General features: G+C 41.3%; 1 pseudogene; it reads right to left on the bottom strand.

Moving 5' to 3' along the window:
* The window catches only part of LOC118498759, a 41,643-nt pseudogene extending 15,024 nt beyond the window's left edge, over window positions 1-26,619 (bottom strand).
* Window positions 26,620-26,896: the final 277 nt, after the last annotated feature.

Below are 26,896 nucleotides of genomic sequence, written 5' to 3'. Positions count from 1 at the left end.
CTTTAATTACTATCCAAACTATCCAAAAGGGGGAATTAGTGTTATCAGGTTTAGAGCAAGAGCTTGGTAGATTTTTTTAATTTAAAAATACCTTACACTTGTGAAGTGCTTAATTTAAAGATCACTTCTGCATAAGCCATCTCATTAAGCCTCACACCCACAGGTGCATGTTCTAAGTGACATTTTAGAGACTGTGAGTTACTCAAGGTCATATGGCAAACAAATGGCAAAAGACATTTTACACGAGTCAAACTTGTATAATCTGACTCAAATGAGGAAAAATTCTTTTCGTTGGCTTCTCATGTAAGTTCTTTCTTCTTCCCACAGGATCTCCAGGTGTAAGAATTCATCCAAAATGAAAGGGAACATTTCCCGCTCCCCTGTTGTGTGGGCTGAAATTCAAAACCCGTCTTGCATGTCAGTTAGGGTCTCAGTCACAAGCACTGCCTGATTCAAGCAAGAAAGGAAATCTACTGAAAGATACTGGACATCTCATAATCTTTGGGAGGTCACGAACCAGGCCGGGATCTATACTCAGACTGGTGGAGGGACATTGGCACTGGTGCTGCCCCTGGGTGCAGCCACGTTTACTTGCACCCCCTGCCCATGGACATGGGTCATTGTTGCCAGAGACACTGACTGCCTCTGCGTCTCCAAACAGCTGCCAGACAGCATTCTGCTGGGTTCCTTCTGTGCCCCAACTGACTGGTGCTGTGCCTCTGCCCTGGCTGCAAGAGAGGCTCGGGAAGGCATTTCTGGTATTTTCAGCTTCAAGCCTGACTCTGTCTCACAAGGCTGCAGATTCCCTTGTCACCACGGGAGGTTCGTAGGATGGAAAGGCAGAAACAAACCAATGGTTCTGCCTATGAGGAGGACCTTTCCCTCCCCACAAGAGGAAACTGAGAGTTGGTATGGATTTTGCACCTAAGTGAACCTGCCAACACCTTGTTTGAGTAAATGGTGATTAGATAATAAACCGTTGGCTATGTGATTTTATTTTTACTGAACAAATAATAAATTTTAAAATATCTACCATCTGTCAAGCGTCATCAGGGTCAGATTTACCATGAAACGAAATAAGGATAAGCGTGGAAGCTCTCACTTACAACAGCCCTTTCCAAGACTTGTATTAATTGTGTTTCTGTAATTTTGTGTTCTTTCTTTTAAAAAAGGGACCTGCAAATTCTATACGCTGTCAACCAACAAACCCTGGGTCCACCTCTGAGCATTAGATCCTTTTTATGTACCAGTTCTAATTTCTTCTCAACTACACAGGTGGGTCATAGAGGGCAAACAATTTGATAAGCATCTGCAATCAGCTGCACACACACCTGTACCCATGCTCTTTTTTTTTTAAAGGGTAGTAGTCCCTTTGTTTGCTGAGGCTGCCCACCTCAGATATATTTCTCAGACTTCCTGGTAGTTATGTGAATTGGTTAGCTTTTGCTGCATAACAATCCTAAACTTGGTGGCTTAAAACAATGGGGTGTATGTGTGGCCATACCTCTCAGGTTCTTCTTCAAGTGAGGACTCACTGCTTGACAACAAGAGGTAGAGTTAACTAATAGCTTTCAAACTGAGGTCATTCACATCTCAGGGTAGCACCTAGCCAATGACCGAGCAAGGCTGTGGCTCAAAAGCCTAGCCATTTCTGTCCAATGGAGGACAGTTCTAAGAGGCTGTCTTCGTCCTAGAACTCCTTGCTGGGCAGACAAAGTCTTGTTGGGAACACCATGCTCTGGTGGCCCCTCTAGCCAACCCCTGCTTCCTTTCCTTTTCCTTTCACTGGTATTTTGTATTCCTTACTCTGTCTCAGCACCTGCTTCCTGGAGAACCCAGCTTGTACCAAACAGCTATTTAGTCAGTTCATCATTCTATGGGTCATCGGTTTGGGCTGGACTCAGCTGGGATGGCTCGCTGAAACTTCACCTGGTCTCTCATGCTCCAGCAGGTTGGTTGTTCCCGTGCTCACTGTCAGCTGGAAAGGATTCCAAGAGAGAAAGTAGAAGATCCCTTAAAAAGTCTAGGCTCTAAACAGCCACAACATCACTTCTGCCGCCGTCTACTAGCAAAAGTAAATCACAAGTCCAGATCAGATTCAAGAGGAAGAGAAACTACCTCTTGATCAGAAAAGCTGCAAAGTCATATTGAAACGGGTAAAATAAAATGTTCCCAAGAATTGCTCCATTTAGTCAAGCCCTACAAGAACAAATTGCTGCATTGAATCAAGAGACTTAAGCCCTGCCAGAACTGTGGCAGCCATCAATAAGCAGTTATAAAACGATGGTCCTGGAACTACCATGACTTCTTATAAGTTTGTTTTTCAGATTCAAAGCTAAGTCACCAACCAGAGACCAACTCAATACCTGGTTGGGAAAAACCCTTCCTACATCCCATAATAAGTGCTGTACAATCCCAGAATGCTTTGCTTCACTGATATATATACTGAGACATCAGTGTTCGTATACTATCAGTGTTCCAAAAAAGGAAAAGCCTGGTAACCTACTCCCGGATTGGCTAACCCCAGCAACTTCTGCATTCCCAAGCTATAAAAACATGTAAGCCCCACAGTTGTGGTGCAGAACCTGGGGCCTCATCTCATTGTTCTCGCCCTCTACAGGGCCTCAATAAATCTGCCTTGGATTTTATCAGTGTCCCTGATCTAAATCTTTATATATCAGGAGACAAGAACCCAAACTCACTGGTACCAACATTAAAAAGAGCTTGGATACAGGACAGAGGGAAGGATTATGGCCAATTTGCAAACTGCCCTGATAGGTGTGCTCAAGTGATTGAGTTGTTAACCACAGGAAAATGCATTTATGAGCCTGGGTCTTCAGACACAGAGCTGTGCCTCCTCCACTCTCTCTTCTCCCTGCCCACTGTCTGGATTCCATCATACTTTATTATGCAGATGATATCAGATTTTGTATTCCTTACTCCGTCAGAGCAACAAAGAGCCTGGATTCCTGGATAATGAGGGGGAAGAACTACCCGTCTGATGAGGATTATTTATATCATAGCTGTTGAGAGACAAGGAGAGAGAGGGGAAAAAAGAGAGGGAGAGGAAGAGAAAGAGATTTTTTTCTTTTGACCACTGAATTTCATTATAGTATCTTGTCATTACCCTAACTAATGCACATGAAAATGGATGTAGGCATAGAAATCAGGGAGAAAGGAAAAATGTTGAAGAAGAAACTTAAGACAGCTTTTCTGCCCTGACCATTGTGGCCCAGTGGTTGGGTCTTGTCTCACAAATGAAGTTATTGGTTTGATTCCCGATCAGGGCACATGCCTGGGTGGCAGTCCAGTCCCTTGTTGGAGGCGTGCAAGGGGCAACCAATCGATGTTTCTCTCACACATTGATGTTTCTCTCCCTCACTTCCCCTCTCTTTAAAATAAAAAAATAAAATCTTAAAAAATAAAAGAGAGCCTTGCTGTGTGTTGTGCAATGCAATTCCTTTAATTTTTTTTCCTCAGTAACCTGCAATCAAGATCTTTATTACTTTTCAATGTGAATTTTGGCTTACTTTTTCCCAGACATGTCCATATACCAAGCTGGATCTTAACAAAGCATGAGACAATCAACAAGAAATACCTGCATGTGGGTTAGAGAATTATTACACCATTTTTACACAGGGACACTAAGGTTATATAGTAAATAACTGAGGGAAACAATCTTGCAATCCTGCCTTATCAGACCCCAAACTCCTCTCCTACCGAAACATTTATTGTACCTATTTTTCCACTGTGAGAATAGTGGAGGTTTCATTCTCTGTATTGTCATCTTCAGAGAACCTCCCACACGATCTAATGGCAGGTGGTGGTCCATAGGGATGCATTACAGAAATGTGGCCAGGATTCCGGGACTAATTTTCTCTTTGGAGAATGAAGCAAGAGAGTTCAGCCAAGTCATCCTCTTGCCAAAGTTACCCCTTAGGTGAAATTATGACTCATTTGGGATCTTTACTAATTAATTTGATGAGGGAACAGCCAGACTGATGCTATCTAGGTGGCTTACGCTTCAGTCACAAACCAGGAGAGGAAGAGGGTTAAAATGGGCAAAACGCTGTGGCCCTCCCTGTCTTTTGCCAGGGGCTTTGTTTCTGGCCAAAATTATGATCTACTTAACAGCATTTTCACATCTCTTCAAATAACATATGTGTATCTTTGTATACACACAAAGGATTATATGGAAAACATACCATTTTATAACTGTACTAGTAGGCCTAGATTTCATATTGCATAATTTTCTGCAAGAACAGGAGGGGAAAACATTCTAAAGCCTGGCACTCGAATTTGCTTTCCAGTTCCAAGTAACAGTTTTAAATCTTAAGGCTTAAACAGCAACAGATTCAAAGAGGAATTTATTACATAGTTAACTAAGTTTCCAAGTAATAGTTACCTTAAGAAACAAGAATAAATAATGATAGGGAATTTACTGACAGCTAAATTAAAGTAGGATTTTGCAAACATCTTCATATAATTCAAAATTATACTTATAGAAGTAATTCTTTTGTATATTTCATACTAAATGATCTAAGAGATAATGTTGCCTGAATTCTTTCTCATAGGCAGATACTGAAAGTTACTGGCTCTTAACCAAAACTTGAATTTGGGAGAAGTCTTGCACAATATCTAGTCCAGCTCATCCTATTAAAGATGAAGAAATTGAAACCCAGAGAGGATTGTTAATGAGTTCAAGAGTATTATTGATTTTTTTTTGTGCCTAGCCTTACAATTTGTGGATGAAAAAGGGGCCACACACTAAATTTAGCAAGCACATGGAAAGCCTAGATGGTGGCCTTACAAACTCAGAGACATAACGTAACCATAGAGGGTGGTCTGAAATTCAGACTTCCTAAGGTAAAGCAAGTCATGGCAGGTAGTTGAGTCCTGGGGGTGTCCTCCCTAACGGAGGTCAATCTTGACCTCAACTGAGCCTGTCTACTGACTTTTTGCATCTACAACAATACACACTCAGACTGTCAGGGCAATTTCTCCCTCCATCCCCTCCCTGCTCACAGCTCGGGAGCTAAAACGACAAAACCCTCACTGGTACTGTTATCGAGTTAATTGTTAACTGTTAAATACCCCATATCCACAAATGGAAAAAAAGTCTGCATCTGTTCCTTTTACTTGTTTATCCAAGCCCAGAGATCAGTTCGCTTTCTGGCACCTCCCTCATCCACCACCAGTGGGTTTCATTTACCCCCTCACACCTCCTCCTTTGATTGTAATGTATAAAATAAGATGCAAAACTGACATTCTCTGGAGCATTTTCTTAATCCATTAAGATTTGGTGTCCTGGCAATCATCCATTGGGCTCCAATAAACTCATAAAAATTCTCTACAGGTTTGAATGTTTCTTATGTTGACAAATTTATCCCTCTATCTTCAGTGTGCTATTTAAAAATTTTCTTAATTATTGAAATAAATAAAAGGAAAAATGAACACAAGCGGCAAAAAAGGATCTCAGAATCCTAAATAAAATTATTCCCCTATGTCTTTAGGCATCTTCAACACAAACAAGATGCTTCCCACATACAGGTTTATCTCTGCCTGGCACACAGTAGAGTCTCAACATTATGTGAAGGAGCAGAGTCTTCCAGACTAAAAAAAGGGAAGAGAACTAAGTGTACCCAGCAGATGGGTTCACTGTGGAAAGTTCTTTCTGTACTCCACACCCCAGGTAGTTCCCTGTTGTACCTCGGGGTGGCCCAAAACAACCCAGAGACTTGCAGTGACATCCCTGACTCTCGGCTTTTCCTGTCCCTGTCTCTCTGCAGATGAGGAACCAGTCGACAGTGTCTCGAGACACCCTTTCTGGGGTGCACACTCGCCAACAGGGAAAGATTTGATTCCGAGTCCAATGGGAGGCTCAAATGTAGGAATTTTTTTTCATTTAGGTGATAGCTAATAAGCTTAGCAATCAATGCATGTAAAAAGCTATTGTCCCAGGAACCCAAGGGATGACCCACCCTGACTGCAGGAGACCATAAGCAGTTCCACCTTTGTGCTCCAGGAGGGCTGCAAGCAACTCAAGATGGTATGGGAGCCACTGTGCTCCAGGGTGGGATGGCCACCGCCCAGGACACAGATGAAAGAATGCTGCACCTTTCATCTGACCAACTTTTTCCCTGAATTCCAAATCCATTGCCTACACTTCTCTTCTCCTTATAAAAAGAAGTTTAAAATGGAATTTAAGATGGTCTCTTAGGGTAGAAACCCTCTGCCTTCTCAGATCGCCAGCCATCTGAATAAAGTGCCCATAAAGATTCAACCCCTTTCTCTGCTTATTGGGCCTGGTAGGTGACAGATGCATGAACACTGGCTTTTCAGTTTCAATCCTCAAAAAAAAAAAGCAAATCTTTTGCAACACAGCCTGGCTCCAATATAAACTGAGTGATGGAACCCTGGCCACGTGCACCAAAAGGTTGTGGGTTCAATTCCTGGTCAGGGCACATTCCTAGGTTGCAGGTTTGATCTCTAGCTGTGGTGTGTACTGGAGGCAATGGATGGATGTCTCTCACATCATTGTTTCTCTCCGTCTCTCTCTCTCTCTCTCTCTCTCAAATCAATAAACATATACTTGGGTGAGGCTTAAAAATAATGAGGCCCTGGTGTTACAGAACAGACCCGTGGGGGGCCAAGATACTGTTACCGAAACACACCCCCTCCCACCTGGGGTCCCTTTGTCACTGTGGATTCTTTGCCTGCAGCCAGGGAATTGGAATTATGCCTCTCAATGCCATAGTTTGATGAAAAGGAAAGGAACTATTTATTCAAAAGTTATACAGACTTTTGAATAAATGTAGAGTAATGACTTAATGTCTTTGTTAAAGTCCCAAAGTCCCTTAAAACACCCACAAACACACACAGTCCTTCCCCGCCTTGGCCCAGTCCAGTGTACCGTATCTCAGGAAAAAACAGAAGTATGTGGCTCGGCTAGCTTCCAGTTTTTCCCATTAATTCATCCTTGGCTGGAAGGCCTCCTGCACTTCCCAGCACCATCAGCTGTGTCGCCGGGACCTCCAGTTCTTAATCCAACATCACATGGCACCTCCTCATGGCCCACCAGCAAGAGTCCTTTCACCCCTGTCCTTCCTGCAACATCTCTTCTGCATTCTTCCAAACTGCTGAGAGAGAGCTCTGCATGGCTGCTATATCTTGCTTTCCTTCTTCCTAAGGTACGTGGTTAAGGGAGCCCCAAAACCATGTGGTTAGCTTCCAAAATTCCATGGTTAGCCCCCAAAACTTTGAGGTTCCCCTGCATGGCTGCCGTGCCTGGGTTTAAATCCAGGAGCAAATCTTCCTCTGAATCCCCATTTCTGACTCCTCCCACAACTGACTACACCTGCCAGCACTCCCATATTTTTTTCAGCTTTTCTGGGCTGCCATAGTAAGTCCAGGCAGGCATGGGCCCACGGTGTGGAGATCTCACGCTGGCCATGTAACTAGGGGGAGTTGCCTCCCAGTTACGTCATGGGTGGAAGTCACTCCCATCTCCCGGGCTTAAAGCTGGCTGCAGCTACTTAACATATCTATGAAGCCAGCCAGCTGTTAAGATATGTAAAATAACCCATCCCCCAGTCCAGACTTGTGAGGATGAGGAGAGCCTATATTTTTAATTTTTCCTAGACACCCCAAGTTCTGGACCCCATTGCAAACCCCTCTTTTGGGGGTACCTGGCTGTACCTTGGTACACTGGCTGGTATGGCTCACTTGGTTGGAGCATTGTCCCCAAACCAAAAGGTTGTGAGTTTGATTCCCAATCAGGGCACACACGTAGGTTGCAATGTTTAGTTCCCAGTAGGTCTGTGTGAGAAGCAACTGACATTTCACTCTCTTCTCCTTTCCCTGCTCTCTAAAATCAGTAAGCATGTCCTCAGGTGAGGATTTAGAAAATGAAGCAATGGAGAGGTTTGGCCAGTTAATGGCACCATTCATTTTAATATTATCTGCAGCTAGACCTGTTTTGCAGTTCCCAGGGGACATGGACGGAGGTTCCATCCAAGTGAAACTGGAAAAGCCTGTGTTTGTGCTGCCTGTCACCTATCAGACCCAATAAGCTGAGACAGGGATTGAATCTTTATGGGCACTTTATTCAGATGGCTGGTAATCTGAGAAGACAGAGGTTTGTACCCTAATAGACCTCTTAAATTCCATTTTAAACATCTTTTTATAAGGAGAAGAAAAGTGTAGGGAATGCATTTGGAATTCAGGGGTTGGGAAAAAGCTAATCAGATAGAAGCTGTAGCATTCTTTCTCTGTGCCCTGGGTGGGAAGTCCCGCCCTGGAGCACAATGGCTCAGATTCCACCCGGAGCTGCTGCAGTCCTCCTGGGGCACGAAGGTGGAACTGCTTGTGGTCTGCTGGAGTCAGGGCGGGTCGTACCGTCAGTTCCTGGAATAATAGCTCTTTTTTTTTTTACATGCATTGATTGCTAAGCTTATTAGCTATTACCTGAAACTAAAATTTTTCCAACATTTGAGCCCCCCATCACAAACCTTTATGTTTCTCAGAGACAACCCTAAGCTATGAACTACCTGTAAACTAGAAAAATGTACCCAGATGGAAAGAAACATTCCAAAAGACAGGTGGATGGCTTTGTCAGTCCTCTGACAATGTTTGGGTGGCAACCTAATTTTTGTGATATTAAAAAGTGTCTTTATTTTTACAAAAGAAGTCTGTATAGGGCTGGAGGAATAACTCCAGAAACAATTCAAAACATATCAAATCCTTTTACCTTCCCCAAACCTTTACTATTCATCTCAAAGGCTTATAGATAATTGGCTTTATGAAACCAAAGTCCAGTTGCTTCTCAGCCTGTTGACCAAAATCAAGTTAGACACCAAAGTCCCTCTAGGAGAAGTCTGTACTTCTTCCTTGTACTTTTGGGATGTAAATACCCGGTCTTCAAGAACTCTTTCCTGGGCTATCTTTTAAAATGCAAATTTCTGGGAGGTAAATCTTATTAAAAGGGAAAACTCTTAGCCATCTGAGCAGAATAAAAATTATTGAATCTCTGGATATTCTGAAATAACATGGAGTACTGAAACGTTAATTGGTGGACAAGTCTTAAGTTCACCTACTTTTGGCTTTTTATTACAGAGAAGCTAGAAAATAGATATGGAGTTGTTAACGAATGTCTTATTCCTTATTGAAGTATATTTCTTAAAAGTGTGTGTTTGCCAGTGGAGGATCCTATACTTCCAAAAGTTATGAAATGTATTTGCCTATCTAAAGGATGCTAACTGCTTACTTTCTAGTTGTCACTAAAAAGAGAGTCACTAAAAAGTAAGGTTTTCTTGAGAAAATAAAGCAACTTACAAAGCACCTGACAAGTGCAGAAAGGGCCAGGAGCACACAAAAGGAAAGGGAAACACAGCGGAACCCAGCTGATGTAGCCGGCTTATCACCCTCTGCAGCAACGGTTCAGCTTCTCCCTCGGTTGGTCTAAACAAGCAATACATTATTATGCTTTACTTTTTTTACTTGAGGAAGGGAAAAAGAAAAAGGGACTTCCCAACAGTTAACCATTCAGGTATAAATTTTGAGCTTGGTAACAATATCTCACTATTTATAAAATCCTTAACATCTTAAGTTGTCGAAAGCAAAACTGTTGAGTTTACAAACAATGTTCTTCCTCAGACACTACTAACACAGGCAGTGTTCCTATTGCACCGTACTGTGGGAGCATAAAAACAACCATACAAGTGCCCTGGCTGGTGTGGTTCAGTGGATTGAGCACCGACCTGCAAACCAAAAGGTTGCTGGTTCCATTCCTGGTCAGGGTTGGGAAAATGCCTGGGTCCCTGTTTGGGGGCTTGCAAGAGGCAGCCAATCGATGTATTTCTCACACACTGATGTTTCTCCTTTTTCCCCCCTTCCCCTCTCTCTAAGTAAAGAAATAAAATCTTTAAAAATAATAACCATACAAGCTCAAACTCTGCATCACAATCTTAAAAATCAATGGGCAATATTTCAACTGTTCCATGACCTTTAAATATTTTTTGTCAAAATATTAAAAACTCTTTGTTAGTTAATGCCTAGGGAAATAAGAAACAATAGTACAACTAATACTTATATAGCACTCTATAATTGAAAATATTAGACTCATTGGGAATTAAAGTGTTTTCTTTGTCAAAAAAACTATCAAAAAATTAAGGTTGCTAAGACTTAAAGAATTCTAATTAAGTTGAAAAGGAATTGTATGGTTTTCCTAATAGGAGATATAAAGTATGGCAACAACTTTTTGAAGGAAAAGGAAGAAAGGGAGTTGTTCTAAAGCCAGTTATTTCTGAATGGGTATGAAGAAGTAAACTAAAAGGAATGAGAAACGTTGCAGAAGCAAAACCGGAAAAGCTGGCATTCATGCTGTCTGTCACCTACCAGGCCCAACAAGCAGTGACAGGGATTGATTTGTGGGCGCTTTATTCAGATGGCCAGCGATCTGAGCACATCTGAGTCCCCCATCAGAAAGGTCTGTGAAGAAAAATCTTGAGAATAATAAATGTAATTAAGTAAATGAATTTAAATACCTAAAGTAAACCAATACAGAGTTGGAGTTGGGTTCTTTTTCAATCTGCTAAAAGGACAAGGACTTACCTTTTGCTTTCCAGATATAAGAAGACTTATTTTTTTAAAGCATTTCTTTTTTTTGCCCTACATAACCCCTCCAGAAGTTGGAAACCCTTGACAAGTAGTATTATCCTCATGCCAGTTGTTTATTTGCATAAATCCAATAAGAATCTGTTCTCTTTGTAACAGGACACATAAAACCAGTTCCCAATTGTGGTTTTATTAACAGACTTTGACTGGAATGTCATATTTGAGTGAGACATGCCTGGACCCTGGATGTCATCAGAAAACTTTAAGGAATTAAGATTGATTTTGAAAGCCAATAAAATCCTTTTGGAAAAACAGTCTAGTACCTTGCTTCTCTACATGGTTCATGGCAATATTTCCAGGTAGGTTATGAAGGTTGTTTTCCTGGGAGATGGCAAAGAAAGAACCTCAAGACATTTCTGGGGGACCCTGAGAAATGAGGAATTTACCCAAATGTATAGGTATTGCAAGCGAGGCCTGATGACATGCATGTGGCTTGGTCTTCACCCTGAAAGGCTGATTAAAGCTCAGTGGAGATTCCTTATGAGATTGCAGCAAAGCAGATTTAAGAGAGCTCCTACGATCATTTGGTATTCTTGTTGGGCTTATGCAGTTAATTGTCTCCAGAGTTCTATTCTTCACCTATATGGACTGAACTGGATCCTGAATCTTTCTAGTTTTCTTATATATTTGGCTACAACCCTCCAAACTACTGTTTCATTTTTCTCCTCTCCTTTAACTTGAAACTGGCGTGCACAATTTACCTGAGCATCTGACGACATTGCCAGAGATATTATTTGTTGATGGGAAAAAAATAAAGTCTAAAATTGAGGCCAACCAGCCTCAGCAGTCCCCCATTCCCTTTCCTGTACACTCCCTTCGGACCATTCATCACAATCCTTGTCATTCTAGCTTTTGTCCTAATATTAATAATATTAAGATTTATAACACAGTTTGTCTCCACCACGTTACGAACTCAACCCATATTCCCGGAATACTGCCTCTTACTGACTCTAGACACCATCAGAACCTTCTTCTGTGCCCAGGCCGCATTGTCCCTCTCACAGGGAGCAAGGGTCACTAGGCTCTGAAGGAAAACCTCGTCCCTCTTCAGCAGGAAGCAGCTGCAGGAGAGACCCTACACATGTTTCCCTTAAAGAATTCAGAGCCAAGAATCCTTGAGGGGGCAATGCAGCAGGCAGTTAGACAGACATGAGCAGAGTAGGAATGATAGGCCAGGCACAAAAGGTCACGAGGGTAGAAAGACATAGGCGCCTAGCAATGGGCCAAATTGAAATGATGTTTCTACGTGGTTACATGAGCATTAGCATTGCCCCATAGTAAGTTCTCTATAAACATTTGCTGAATATAGGAATAAAGTAAATGAGCAAATAAACACATAAATAAGAAAATGGGCCTGTGGATAAATCACATTTGGCTAGACAGACCTACAGAAAAGTATATAATTTGTCTTCCCATGAGTTGTTTAAAATGAAATGGGAAAGGAAATACAGAAACCAATCATGAATGACATCTGAAACTCAGAGTTTCAGACCACAGGCAAATACAGACAAAAGTGTGGCAAGAAAATAAAATGTTTGTAAAGAAACTTGTTCAGGAAAAACTGGATCTAGCAGACCATTAAAAAATATACTGATAATAAGTATATTGTGATAACTGTTTGGTTGTTAGGTGGGTACTAGACTTATGGTGGTGATCACTTAGTAAGTTAAATGAAAGACTAATCACTATGTTGTACACCTAAAACTAATATAATATTGCATGTCAACTGTAATTGAAAACCAAAAATTATTCTAAAAGTTATTTTAAAAAATAAAATAAGAGACTTCCAGTCAAGATGGAGGTATAAGTAAACACAGCTCACCTCCTTGCGCAACCACATCAAAATTACAACTAAACTTCAGACCAACTACCACTCAGAATCGTCAGAAATCAAGTTGAATGGAAGCCCAGCATTTACAGAAGTAAAGAAACCACATCCATCCCGACTGGTAGAGGAGCAGAGACATGGAAGGGGCTGGTCCCACATCCACATGTGGTGAATAAAAATTTGGGAGGGATATCTCAGGAGCAAGGAGTCTGAGCCCTACGCCAGGCCCTCCAGCCCAGGGTATCAGCGCAGGGAAGATAAGTCTCCATAACTTCTGGCTACAAAAAAACAACGAAGATTGAGTTGGCAGAAGAAATATCTGGAGTCCCAAGCAGTTCCTCATAAAGAACTCACATATGAACTTACTCAGACTCACTCCCTCTGAGCTCCAGCACTAGGGTAGCAGCTTCAAAGGCACCAGTGGCATACAGGGAGGAACCAAAGGGGCTGGCAAGGTGAGAGCTGAGGGACAGCTTTCTCCCAGACAGAAAGGAGGGCAGGGACCATTGTTCCTCTTCTGAACCCTCCCCCCACAGAGCCAAGAGCTGGCAGGTGAGTACTGTATCTGAGACTCCAACAACCTGGCTAACACTGTTTGCTCCACCCCAGAAATCCCCTGAGGCTCTGCCACACCCAATTTATAGGCCAACTCAGCTGTTAACAGTATCTTTTCCATATGAATGGCTGATCTTGGCTTATGATTCACAACTTCCTAAATCCTCTCAGACTAACAACAGTAGACCTCAGTGAACTCCCAGGCCTGGTACTAGCTGCAGCCAGACTAGGTCCACAGCTTAGCTTAACCTGGGAACCTCTAAACCCAACACAAGTAGCAGCCATCTCAGATTGCTTTATAGCTCAGGCAGGGTGGCCCTGGAGAGAACACAGGTGAAGAGTGCTCTTGGCATGCACTACCTGGGAATTCCCAGTGCCTTCGCACCCAGTGGACAGCTACAGACCACGTCAGACCATTACCACCTTCCCCTGCACAGCTGATTCTCCATGGAGGGCAGAGGTTGGTGGTCATTGGTCATAGCCAGTTCTTGTAGCTGACCTACCTGGGTAAACCCCTCCCATTGACTTGCCAACAGCAATCAAGGTTCAACTACAAGAGGAAGATGTATTCAGTTTACACATAGGGCATACCTCAAGTATGTAGATTGAGTGACAGGGAAGGCTGTGCCACTGGATTCTACAGAACACCTACTACATTAGGCCATGCTACCAAGACAGAGGGTCATAGCAGTTCTACATAATACATAGAAACAAACACAGAGAAGCTGTCAAAATGAGGACACAAAGAAACAGGGCCCAAAAGAAAGAACAGATCAAAACTCCAAGAAAAGACTAAACAAAAGGAAGATAAGCAATCTATCAGATGTAGAGTTCAAAAGACTGGTTATAAGGATGCTTAGTTAACTTAGTGAGGCCTCAAGAGCATAAAAAAATCCAGTCAGAAATAAAGGACACACTAATTGAGATAAAGAACAATTTACAGAGAAACAACATTAGAGTGGATGAAGCTGAGAGTCAAATCAATGATTTGGAAAATAAGGAAGCAAAAAACAACCATCAGAACAGCAAGAAGAAAAAAGAATCCAAAAAAACAAGGCTAGTGTAAGGAGCCTCTGGGACAACTTCAAATGTTCCAGCATTTGCATTATAGGGGTGCCAGAAGGAGAAGAGAAAGAGCAAGAAATTGAAAATCTGTTTGAAAAAATAATGAAAGAAAACTTCCTTAATTTGGTGAAGGAAATAGACATACAACTCCAAGAAGCACAGAGAGTCCCAAACAAGATGGATGTAAAGAGGCCTACTTTAATACACACCATAATTAAAATGCTAATGGTTAAAAATAAAGCTAGAACCTTAAAAGCAGCAAACAAAAAGTAGTTAGTTACCTACCAGGGCATTCCCATAAGACTGATTTCTCAGCTGATTTTTCCAAGAGACTTTACAGTCTAGAAGGGGCTGGCAAGAAATATTCAAAATCAAGAAAAGTGGGAACGTACAGCTGTGATTTCTCTGCCCATCAAAGATATCATTTATATTTGAAGAGCAGGTAAAGAGCTTCCTACACAGGAAAAAACTGACGGAGTTCATCATCACCAAACCATTATTATATGAAATGTTAAAGGGACTTATTTAAGAAAAAGAAGATCAAAACTAGGAGCAATAAAAGAGCAAAAATACATATCTATCAGCAAAGGAATCTAAAAAACAAAATACACAAATGAGAAGAACAGAGACAGAATCATGGATATAGAGAGCATTTTGATGGTTGCCAGGTGGAAGGGATTGTGGGAGAATGTGTGAAGAGGTGAAGGAATTAAGAAGTACAAATGGGTAGTTACAGAATAGCCATGGGGATGTGAAGTACAGTATAAGAAATAGAGTAGTCAAAGAACTTGCCTTCATGATCCATGGACATGAACAATGATGTGATAATTGCCTGAGGGAATAGGGGGTGCTGGGTAGAGGGGGGCAAAAAAAGGGGAGTAATTGGGACAACTATAATAGCATATCCAATAAAATCACATTTTAAAAATAATTAAAAGTGAAATTAAAATATACTGCATTTCTCACAATAAACAGGGGCAAGTTACCTTTCAAGCAAGCCCAACAATACCGGGGCAGTGGTTGTACACTGCACACTAATATCATTGAATGATTGAAAATATAGTATTACATGTGTTTTTCTTCATTCTTCTGTGTTGGCAATTGTTATGTAAAGATCAAGTAAGGGGCAGGACAGTCTTACCACAATTTAAAAATGAGATTCAAAAGTCTTAAGGTAAACTGTTGATGAAAACCTCTCTGGCTACTCAATGAATTTATTGAACAATCAACAAAAATGAACTCAAATTCATGGCTGTACCTATTATAATAAGTGAGGTAAGAAATAAGAACTAACTTTTCAAAATGAAGCCAAAAGCTTCAAAAGTAATAGGAAGGTCTAAACGAAAAATTAAAAGCTGTAACATTAAACAAAGACAAACCGGCTATACTTTCATGAACTACAAAAATAAACAAAAGGAAGTGGCATACAATGGTTTATATACACTGTTTAACCCACATTTTACAACTGGAAAATGTGGGTTAAACAGTGTGTTAAATCAGCTTCCAGGGAGGAAGTGCCTACCAAGTGGGCTTTTATCATCAAAGCCCAAAGCACGCTCATTATAGCAAGGTTTCTAGACTCCGAGATCAAAGAAAGAATCCCCAAAGAAACAAGGTGCAGGGCACTCCTTATGTCATGAAAGCGAGCATATCAGAGGAGACATGGGGAAAATAAAGGTAAAGATGACAGTGATAACCTACTGAGGAATGCAATGTAATGGGAAAAATTTGGCTTTTGACTCTAAACATACTTGCTATTGTGAAATTAAGAGAGAGGGGGAAAAAAACCACAAAACAAAACACAATGTGGAGGAATAGTCACTATGGCCATATTCTGGTTTGTACGATACCTCTAGTGCTTCTGGGTTAAATGTTAAGAAACCGTCTTGAATCTGATTTAGAAACGTTACATTTTGTTCCGAGTTAAGAGTTTGTGTGTGTTCTTTCAAATGCTCTGTAAGCCTTCAAGCACTGACTAACACACTGTAGATAGCCAAAGAGATAATCTTTTAAGAAGGTAACTTACCCTTTCATAAGACTGAAATTTAGAAGGCCCACTGAATACTTTGATTCAGAAAACAATGGTATAAAAGGGTAAACCAATAGTTTTGTTAGGAGAAATTGCTTGAGAATTTTATATGCTAAGGCTGGAACCACGGTTCTTTACCCCAGTGCTTCTCAAATTCTGTGATAAAGGACCAGGTTTTTTTCTAATCTGTTGCAGACTGATACTTATGTAAAATACAATAAAAATTCATCACTATGCTCTAGATAATGCAAAAATAAAAAAAGACCTACTAATCATGAGAAACAGCAGATAAATCTCACTTAAGGGGCATTCTACAAAATATCTGACCAGCTCTCCTCAGACACAAGCAAAGTCTAAAAAAGCTGGTACAGCCGAGAGGAGCCTGAGGAGACATAAAAACTGAATGTAATGTGATATCCTGGATGGGATTCTGAAAGAGAAAAGGGACATTAGAGAAAAACGAAGGAAATCTGAATAAAATATGGGCTTTATGAATAATGATGTGTCTATACTGGTCCATTAATTGTGACAAATGCACCGTACTAATGTAAGAAGAGAGTAATGGGGGAACTGGGTGTGCAGCACGCAGGAACGCTCTGTACTACTTCATAAATTTTCTGTTTGTCTGTTCTAAAATAAAAATGTACTTACAATTTTTAAAAACCAAAGACATACAAAGTACAACACCCCCAAATTTTAAATGATTAGGTCCAACAGACTTAAAGTACTCTGTCAAATCTCTGAATGCTATGAAAAGTTTCTAAATTCTTACCCTCAGTTTCTGTCCTTGCCCCATTATCTACTGGTAATGAACAGTTAATGGTCTGGCACAGATCCACGGACCGCACTTGGGGAAGTCTCCATTGGGTATATAGCCAATGTGAAAAACTAGGGTAATGAATTGAGCTTTCCATAAAGCTAATTTAATTTGATTAAAGGACCATCATTTTACATTCTGAGATGATCTCCTTTCCATATATTTAGTGGTGTATGTGTGTGAGAGAGAGAGAAAGAGAGACAGGGAGACAGAGAGAGGCAGAGAGAAACAATGGAGAGAAAAGGGGGGTAGTTGTCTTTGTTTGGATGTTTTTGCCTACAAATATCGAAGAATGGCTTAAACAATAGTTATTTATCATTTTTCATACAAGAAACCTGTACGTAAAGGGGTTCCAAGGTTGAGAAATTCTGGTGATGTATTTCCAACAATATTCCTCTATCTTTGCCACACTGTGCCACCCTCAGTGTGTTGGCCTGTCCCTGAAACTGTCTTTCTTCATGGTCCCGAGATGGCTGCCACAGGTTCAGTTGTCCCAGGAAGACAATGATGTTCAAAAAAAGAAAGGATGCCAGCCCTGGCTGGGTTGCTGAGTTGGATAGAGCATCGTTCCAGTACACCAAGGTTGTGGGTTCCATCCCCAGTCAGGGCACGTATAAGAATTAACCTATGAATGCATATGTAAGTTGAAAAACAAATCAATGTTTCTCTCTCAAATCAATAATAAATAAATACATAAATAAATAAACAGGTTGTCAGTGGTGATTTACCAAGAAATCAAAGAAGCTCAAACTTTAGAACAGTTGACTTTCACAGGCTCCTTCCAAGACCCTGGAGAGGATCCTAACAATGCATTCACCTGATCATATGTTTTTGATCATGTATTTTTGTAAACTGTGAAAAAGTGAAGATAATTTTATACCTCTTTCTTAAAGAGGGCCCCAAAACTGTATAAGTTTCAAGCTCCACAAGCTGGATTCTACCCTGAAGAACACTCTGTCTTCATGTATCTGTTTTTTTAAGGGGAAGAAAACCTTTCCCAAAACTCTTGCATTGTATCTTATTGGCTAAAACTTAAGTCAAGGCTCACTCCTAAACAAATCATTGACAATGCGGTTGGGGTTGCATAATTGGCTTAAACTAATTAAGATTCACCCCTTGCCATAAAGGAGGGTCCCAGTTTAACCTGCAGCCCCTGCTACGGGACACCTGAACCAGACTGGGATTCTGAAACGAGGAAGAGCGTGAGTCAGTCGCTTCCCTGGTTTCTACAGAGACTTCTCAGTCAGATTCTTTTACTTGTAATTTCCTTGACCTGAGCAACGACCTCTCAGATATGTGAGTCCTTTACTTCTTCTACAGCCTCTGGAAACCTGGTGATTTCTTCAGAGTCTCTGCTAGGCGCTCATCGACCCTCCACGACACTCAATATGTGAGATAAGTACCCACACCTCTTTCTCTCTCTCACACCTAGGTCTTGAGAAACATTCAGGCAGACTTAGCTCCGCTAAACTTTTATTTGCATCTGGCCAGCCGCACTCTCACCCTTTAGATTTCTGGAACAGAGCCTATTTCACTAGGCCTGGGTGAGGGGCGTCCACCCAGTGGTTCCACTCTATGCTGGCAGTTGGGCAATCCACATCATAGTTCTCTCCAATCCCTTCTCTCTCCACCCGTCTTCTACTCTCAGTGTGGATGAAGGGTTTAAGAGCCATACAACCCTGTGCTGTGCTCCACTATTTTAATCTAAGTTAATCAAAGTTAAATAAAATTATAAATTCAATCATATTAATCGTATGTCAAGCACTCAAGTAGCTGTATGTGGTTATGGCTACCACATTGGAAAGCACAGATACAGAATATTTCCGTCTTTGTAGAAGGTTCTAGTGATTCTTGAACACCTAATTTAAAGTTATACATGCTGGTTCGTCTCAGAACTTTTGGTATCTGAAACGTATCATACCTTAAAGCCTTGAGCAAAACCTAATCAACCATACATTTAAAAGTGTGAGATGTATTCATATAATTAAATGTGATTTTCCCATTAATTTCATTTCATGCATAATAATTGTTACATTCTTAAAACTGTAAATATTTACAAGGACTACTTCAGTCAGTTTGCTTCAGCTTACATTCAATTAATGCAGCATAATTATCTCAGGAAGTGTACTTCCATATCACTTGATGGTGTTATATTGGTTAAGTTTGCATTTTTTGAAATTACTTTGTTATATTTTATGTCCAAGTCACAAAAATGAAATAGTAGCTTAGAGGTTCATAAAGTGTAAATATAGTAAAGAAAACAATAATATAAATATTATAATTGAGAACAACAGCATAAATGTAAAAAGTTAGCAGCAATTCAGAATAAATATAGAATGCAAGTCTCTTTGTACAGAGATAAATGAATCTGAGTAATTCTGATTTTCCACAAGTAACCACAGATGAAAAGTGTGAACAGGAAATCCCATGAGTTTTTGCAACTAAACGTTACTCATCCATCAACCTATTCTCCCCTAGTTCTCAGTGTGTTGTGTACTTCGAAATATTGTCAAGTAGTAGCATGAATCCTTTGTATAATATTTAAACAAATGATCGTGACCACTCAGACGAACCAACCTCTGCTCGATCCCCAAACAAACAGAAAATAATGCTCTCCAACATGAAAGTGACAAAATTTGCTGCTAGATGGAAACAATGACTATCATTCTTATGAGTCTTATTAAAAGTAGGTACATGTCATGGTATTGCTGAACAATAGTTGCAAAGCAAATGATAAGAATCATATTCAGAGAGAAGACAGAAAAAGCTATTGGCAAAAATCCTTTAGTGAATGACTCTACTGTAGACCTTAATAATAATGGCATACTAAGGAGAAAAGCAGTTGCTATCAGTTGTGCATAGTAGCACTTCGCAGTAAGAGGAAATCACTCATGAATACCAGCTCTTTGTGTATTGTGATATAACATGTGCGTGAGAAGTTCTGGATGACTTTTTGTTTTCCTTATGCCTGAAATTTTATGCTAATCATTCGCTTGGTTACCCAAGTTCTGTGAGTCATATTTTAATAGGCAAACATGTGCTGATACCTGCACTGACCAGGCAGGTATGTAACAAAAAGGATATTCAAAAAGAAGAGGCTGTCTGTACCTGAACACCAATCCACATTTATTCCGAGGGAACAGTAGGCGGTAGACACAAACACCCCTACATACATCTGTTGGTTCTGTTTCTCTAGAGAATGCAGACTAGTTACAAACTCTTTGGTGACTTCTGCAAAGGTAGATCCCATGCCCTGGGGTACGGCATTGGTCCAGATCTGGAAGTGACAGGAGCCAGAACTCTCGGGCACATGGGTACTTGCCCTGGAGGCAGGGTGGCAGCAGGAGGGCTGAGCCAGCACTCCCAGTGATAGGCTAGTAAGACACAGAGAACAGGACTGTGTGGGCCACAGCAGAGTTGGGTGGCTTTCCTCGTGGCTAAGGGTTCAGCATGTGGTACCCAAGGAAATCTCAGGAGGAGCAAAACATGTGTCTGAAATTGACCCAAATCTAGCTTCAGGCATAAATTATCTAGATTTTTAATGCTGAGGGTATAACATCGGGATTTCTTCAGCAGATAAAAAAACTGGCTCAATTACAAGGACCTTAAATTTTCACTAACTGTTGATGATTCTTCAGACATCTGAAAGATAAATCAATGATACATTATTTAGCATATTTTAAGTCATATTCAAAAGTTACAACAGTGAATCAAGTACTTCCAGAGTCTACTATAACCAAAGAATGAATTAAGAATTAGTGTATCCTCTCTCCTAACCCAACCTGCTCAAACTTCAGTGTTTGAGTGTGGTATGCTACAGTCTTGGTATCTGATGGAGCCCTAAAAATAGCTTTCTACTTCTGCATAACAGACTGCCCCAAACCTTAGTGGCTTAAGACAACAACAATCATTTATGTGTTCACAATGCAGCAATTTGGACAGAGCGTGGTTGGGACAGCTTATCTCTGGGCCATTGAGCTAGGAGAGCTTGCCCAGAGGCTAGGCTATTCGAAAATAGCCTAGTCACATGGTTGGCAGTAGGTTCCGGCTGGAAACACAGCCAGGGCACTTCGGTTCTCCTCCACATAGCCAGCTTAAACTTCACAGAGAGTGACAGCTTCCAAGGTTCCAAGAAGGAGAATTTCAAAGGGGTTAAACCAGAAGTTGCAAGGCTTCCTGAAGCCTAAGGCCACAAGAAGACTGCTGTACAAAGCAAGTCTTGGGCCAGTCCAGACTGAGTCTAGTAGGCAGGATTCCAAGATGCCTCTTTTGATCTTTGCCCACAGCATTGCCCCCATGATGATGCTGCATAGTAAAGAGAATTTGTCATGTGGCAAAAGGGATTTGTAGATTAATATTATTGGTTAAAATTTACTAATCAAGATTACCAATCAATTGACCTAAAGATAGAGTTATTATTCTGGTGGGCCTGACCTAATTAGAGAACCCTTTAAAAGCAGAGAGTTTTCTGGTAGCAGAAAGGAAAGTCAGGAAGATTGAAAGCCTGAGAGAGATTCAATGAGAGGGATGCTCTCCATTGCTGAGATGGGGGGACATGCCAGGACCTGAGCATGACCTCTAGGAGCTAAGAGTGGTCCCTGAACAATAGCTAGCAAGACAACGGGGACCTCAGTCCTACAACCAAAAGGAAATGAATTCTGCCAACAGTCCAAGGGGACTTCGGAATGAATCTTTCTTTAGCAGAACATCTAGATAAAGACAGCTGGCCATGCCTTGATTTCAACTTGTGAGACCCTGAGCAGAGGACCAGCTAAAATGCACTGGACTATTGACACAAGGAGACTCTGAGACAATAAATATGTGGAGTTTTTTTTCAAGCTGCAGTTTGTGGTGATTTGTTACACAGCAAGTGAACACTAACACACGGGAGACAGAGGATGGAATAGACTGCGCCTCCCGATGAGAGAGCAGCAAAGGTGTACTGCAGATGGCCGTGGGGTGGGGGGTGGTGTTGTTTGAAAACATGGGTCCCACACTGATCCAAATAATAGCTAGAATTATCTGAAAGAAAAACTGACACCTGCTGCTCCTCTCAGCAACTGAACATTGTGAGTTTCCCTTTTCTAACTGAGCAGAAATAAGTAGTAACAAACCAATGTGAACTGCAGCTCAAGTTTCCATTATCACGCTGCCTGGATCAAAATTGCACACTCCTGGCTGGCATAGCTCAGTGGATTGAGCGCGGGCTGGGAACCAAAGTGTCCCAGGTTCGATTCCCAGCAAGGGTACATTCCTGGGTTGCAAGCCATAACCCCCAGCAACTGCACATTGATGTTTCTCTCTCTCTCTCTCTCTCTCTCTCTCTCTCTCTATCTCTATCTCCCTTCCTTCCCTCCCTAAATATAAATAAAATCTTAAAAAAAAAAATTGCACACAGCATCATCCCTCTCACAGATCTACAGTGATCATCGTCAATTTTGAATGTTACTTTTCATGAATGAACAATCTTTAAAAATTTTTCACCTAAAATTTTCAAGGTCATCTTTTTACTAACTGATTTGAATCTTAACTGCATTGTAGTCAAGAACTGTGGTTCCAATTCTTATTTTTCTTAAAGATTTCATTTACTTTAGAGAGAGGAAAAAGGAGGGATAAAGAGGGAGAGAAACATCAATGTGTGAGAGATACATCAATCTGTTTCCTCTCTCATGCCCCCAAAACTAGGCCTGCAACCCAGGCATGTGCCCTGACTGGGAATTGAACCAGCGACCTTCAGTTCACAAACTGGCACTCAATCCACCGAGCCATACCAGCCAGGGCCCAACTCTTTAAAATGTATTATGACTTGAATTGTGGATCATTATAGTTGAATTTCATAATGTTCTGAATGGCATGCAAAGAATGTGCATCCTCCAATTGTTTTATGGGGTTCTATATATGTCATTAGTTGAGCTTATTAATCATCCTATTCAAAATTTATTTATCTTTACTGATATTTTCATCCATTTGACCTATTCAGTACTGGGTGAGTGAGCTACATTTCCCATTATGATGAGAGATATCTACTTCTCTTTGTAGTTCTATCAATTTTTGATTCATATATTTTGAAGTTATTTTATTAGGGACATTCAACTTTAGAATTATTACAAACGACCTCTGGTCAACTTGTATATATGATATCATGTATACATATGCATATATACACGTGTATAAATATACACACTTACATATATGTGCTTGTGGTAGCCAGCTTCCAAAATCACTCCTAGTACCCCTATCTTCATATTCACACCTTGCGCATTCCTTCCACATTGTATCGGGGTTGGTCTGTGTGACTGACCAAATAGAGCAGAAGTAATGACATGTCACTTATAAAATTAAGTTGTAAAAGAATATGGTTTCCATTTTGGGTGTTTTGTTGTGCTTGCTCTTCCTTTCTCTCTCATGACAGTCTCCCCGGGGAGCACACTGCCCTGTGTTATCAGCCATGTGGAGAGGCCCAGGTGATGCGGAACTGAAGCCTCTCGTCAGTTAACAGCAGCCGGAACTGAGACCTGCCAGCAACCAAGAGAGGGAGCTTGGGAGGGGATTCTCCTGTCTTGAAATGACTGCAACCTCCTGAGAAACCCTGCTGCAGAGTCGCCTGGCTAAGCCACTCCTCAACTCCTAATCCCATCTTTAGTGACACAGGGAAACACTGAAATTCCAAACCACCACCATGAAGAATACTTGCCAAACTCTTTCCAGTTGATAAGAAACAATAGTGAACCTGGGAGCCTCGGACCTCAGGTATGTATATTTCTGAGAATGGGGGACAGTTCCAAACAGTCTTTGATTAAGGCACCAAAATCAAGGGACATGGTGAGACCATGGGAGGAGCAGTAGGTGCCCCGAGGGAGATACGGATTCTTCACTGTTAAGTGGTGGGGGCAGGGACATCTGAGCGGGAGGCCGTGATATCAATAATTCATGTGGTCCATAACCTGGTCTAATAGCTGAGAAAGAGCTTAAGGGACTCTCCAGAGGTGGTTTAAGGGGTTTTATGGTGAGTACACCACACTCACCTCCTGAAGAGAGCATGAACCCTTAGGAAGGAGGAAGTAGTAGTTGTGGGAAGCTGAAGACTGTCCACTTCACTCTTCATGTTCTCCCCCCGCGAATCAAGGCCTGTTGACATCAGAAATAAAGCAGCACAGGCCCTCTGCATATATTCTTCAGAAAGAAAGAAAATAGTAAAGAAATGCCAACTTCAGATAAAGAATAAGCACAAAAGAGGACTTATCCAAGGAAACAGGAAGGGTTCAGAAAACAATAGGGGTAGAAGGCAAGCCAGCAGAGCCCTGGGAAACAGTAGTTTAATAGGAATGTAAAAACATTACCAGAACAACACTACACGAGAAATGAAAGTGGAAAAAAAAACACAAAATCATCATAAAGGACCTAAATTACAGGCTTTTTTTAAAAAAAGAGATGGAATTGGGCAATGATACAAAAATATGGGAGATGATACAGAAGTCAAAACAGATCTAACAGACTCATAACTGGGAACTGATATTTCCCGAAGAGTAGAAGCAAGCAAATGTATTTTTATACATTTCCCCAAAATGATAGAAGAAAAAATATTTCAAAATAAAGATTTGAATCATCTGGACAAAAAGCCATATGGATCAGGAAGAACCTAGGTAATTTGCCCCAAACCACAACATATCCAAATGAAAGAAAGAGGACCCAGAGAAAAGCAAAAGTTACATACAAAGCAAAAAGAAAAAGTTACACACAGCAGAGAAAAATCAGGTGGTTCTCAGGCTTTGCCACACACACACACACTAAAAGTCCAGAAAACAGAGAACAGTGCTTAGGGAGTTCCGCAAGAACGTGTGACCTAAAAATTTAGATTCAGCAAATTTTCTCTTCATATAAAAAGACAGAAAACAGACACTCTTCAGGATGAGAGGATTCAAACAAAACATCTCCTGTAGGCTCTTATTGAAAAGAAAACAAAACTCCTTGATGATAAAATCCAGCCTAAAGAAGGGCAGAATCAAAACAGTGGACTCAGAAGTGAAAGGGGCCCTGGCAGAATGACTGGGTGAGTAGATTCTGGTGACCAGCTGCCTGGGCTCCAGTCACATCTCAGTGTGACTTCAGACAAGTCCTTCGAGCTCTCTGCACCTCGGCTTCCTCCTTGTGAAATGAGGAGAGTAGTTCAACTTAAGATCTTCTAGGACTTCATTTGATTCACATGTGTAATGCACCTAGAACACTGTCTGGTACAGAGAAAGAGCTATGAGCCATATATGTAAGCTAATATATTATTTTAGAAATAAGTCTGAACAACTATGAGATGTTGCCACAAACCAGAACATTGGGTACCTCACCGAATTGCTGGGAAGGTTAGAAACCTGGATGGCTTCACAGCCAATACCTAAAATACTGCTACAAGGCTAGTCTAGTGAGGACAGCCTACTGCCATGCCCAAGGACCAGACACTGCACCTCATGAACCCAACACCCCAACACCGGACACAGTTGGCCACCACTAGCACTGCCACCCCTGGTGCTCCTAAAAGTTGGTCTTGCTGCAGTGGCCATGAGAAAGTTCACCTGTGGGTGGGTCTCAACCACATGTCCACAACCAAGGTGCAAGGAAAACTGGAAAATGAGTGTCTGCTCTTGCAGCTTCGTGGTGGCAAGTAGGCTCTGTCTCCTACCCAGACTCACGTAGAGAATTTCCCATGCACAGTAAGAGGACTCAGATGCTGGGCAACTTAAAAGAATGACCCACCTCCTGAACCATAAAATAAGGCAATCTACCTTAGATTAAGAGTATGAGCCTATACACAAAACACCACAGTGCAAACACTCTGCAACTGTGGACAAGTTAATTAAATTTTATGAGCTTTGGTTTCATCTGTAAATGGAGATAATAACAGTACCACTCTCACAAGTGCTATCGTGAGGATTAAATGAGTTACTTCATTAAATGAGTTAATTCAACTGCTCAGTAAAGGTTAGGTATTGAAGTAATTTTTCTTACATCCCACTCCTTCACCACTCAATATCAGTATATATATTTCTTCACATACTTATAATCCCAGAGGTGCTCTCACCTAACCAAACTAAATCATCCTATGCAGACAAACATGTACTCATCTCTTCTTTAAAGTCTCAACACTTAAACAGTTATTACATCCAGCTTTACGTCCAGGATGTCTGAGAGGTGTCCGTTTCTCTTTTGTTCTAGCACAGCTCTTATTGATAGTCTGTTATGTGTAGACGGATATTTAAAGTTAACATGCCCCTTATGTAACTGTGGGGGGAAAGGGAGAAGAAAGGAGAAGTTAGAAAACATAAGCAAATCTACAACATGATGCAGCAGAGAAAACACGTGTTGCTGCAATTGTACTTATTTTTGCAATGCTCTATGACCTATTTTTCCACCATCTAGTTCATGGTCTGTTGACTTTCCACCAGCATCTCAACTCAGCTGGTTGGAAATTTTCATGTGATGAAGTGAACCAAACCTTAATTTCTGCGGGATCTGAGCCTTTAATGATCCAGTTTCTGCTGAATTACTGTCGTGTTCCACTACATTCTTACCATTGCCAGTGGCTGTGGCAGTGGAGGAGGCAGCCTGGTGGCTCCCTGGAGTCCCAGCCTTCTTCCTGGTCCCCCTCACTGTGAGCTCCATTGCCCCATTGAGTTCTCTGGAAGTGATCAACACCCCTGGCGTTAAAGGGGCAGACGCAGAACTGAGCAGACCTGAGCTGTGTGCAAGGCTGACAAAGCCTCAGGCAGCCTGGTGGGAGCTCCAGAGGGGTCACTGATGCTCGTGGGCTAACCCAGGAAGGGTCTGGCCCTAGGCGAGGCAGCTCTTTGCAGCTGAGGAGGAACTGATAGCTGGAGGCAGCCTGCTGACAGAACCTCTGATAGCTGAGTGGCCAGTCCGTCCTTCAAGGGGATCTGGG

The sequence above is a fragment of the Phyllostomus discolor genome, chromosome 1, assembly GCF_004126475.2.
Source record: "Phyllostomus discolor isolate MPI-MPIP mPhyDis1 chromosome 1, mPhyDis1.pri.v3, whole genome shotgun sequence".
NCBI classification, from domain to species: domain Eukaryota; kingdom Metazoa; phylum Chordata; class Mammalia; order Chiroptera; family Phyllostomidae; genus Phyllostomus; species Phyllostomus discolor.
Note: the sequence above shows the minus strand (reverse complement) of the source record. Positions and strands in the feature narration are given on the sequence as shown.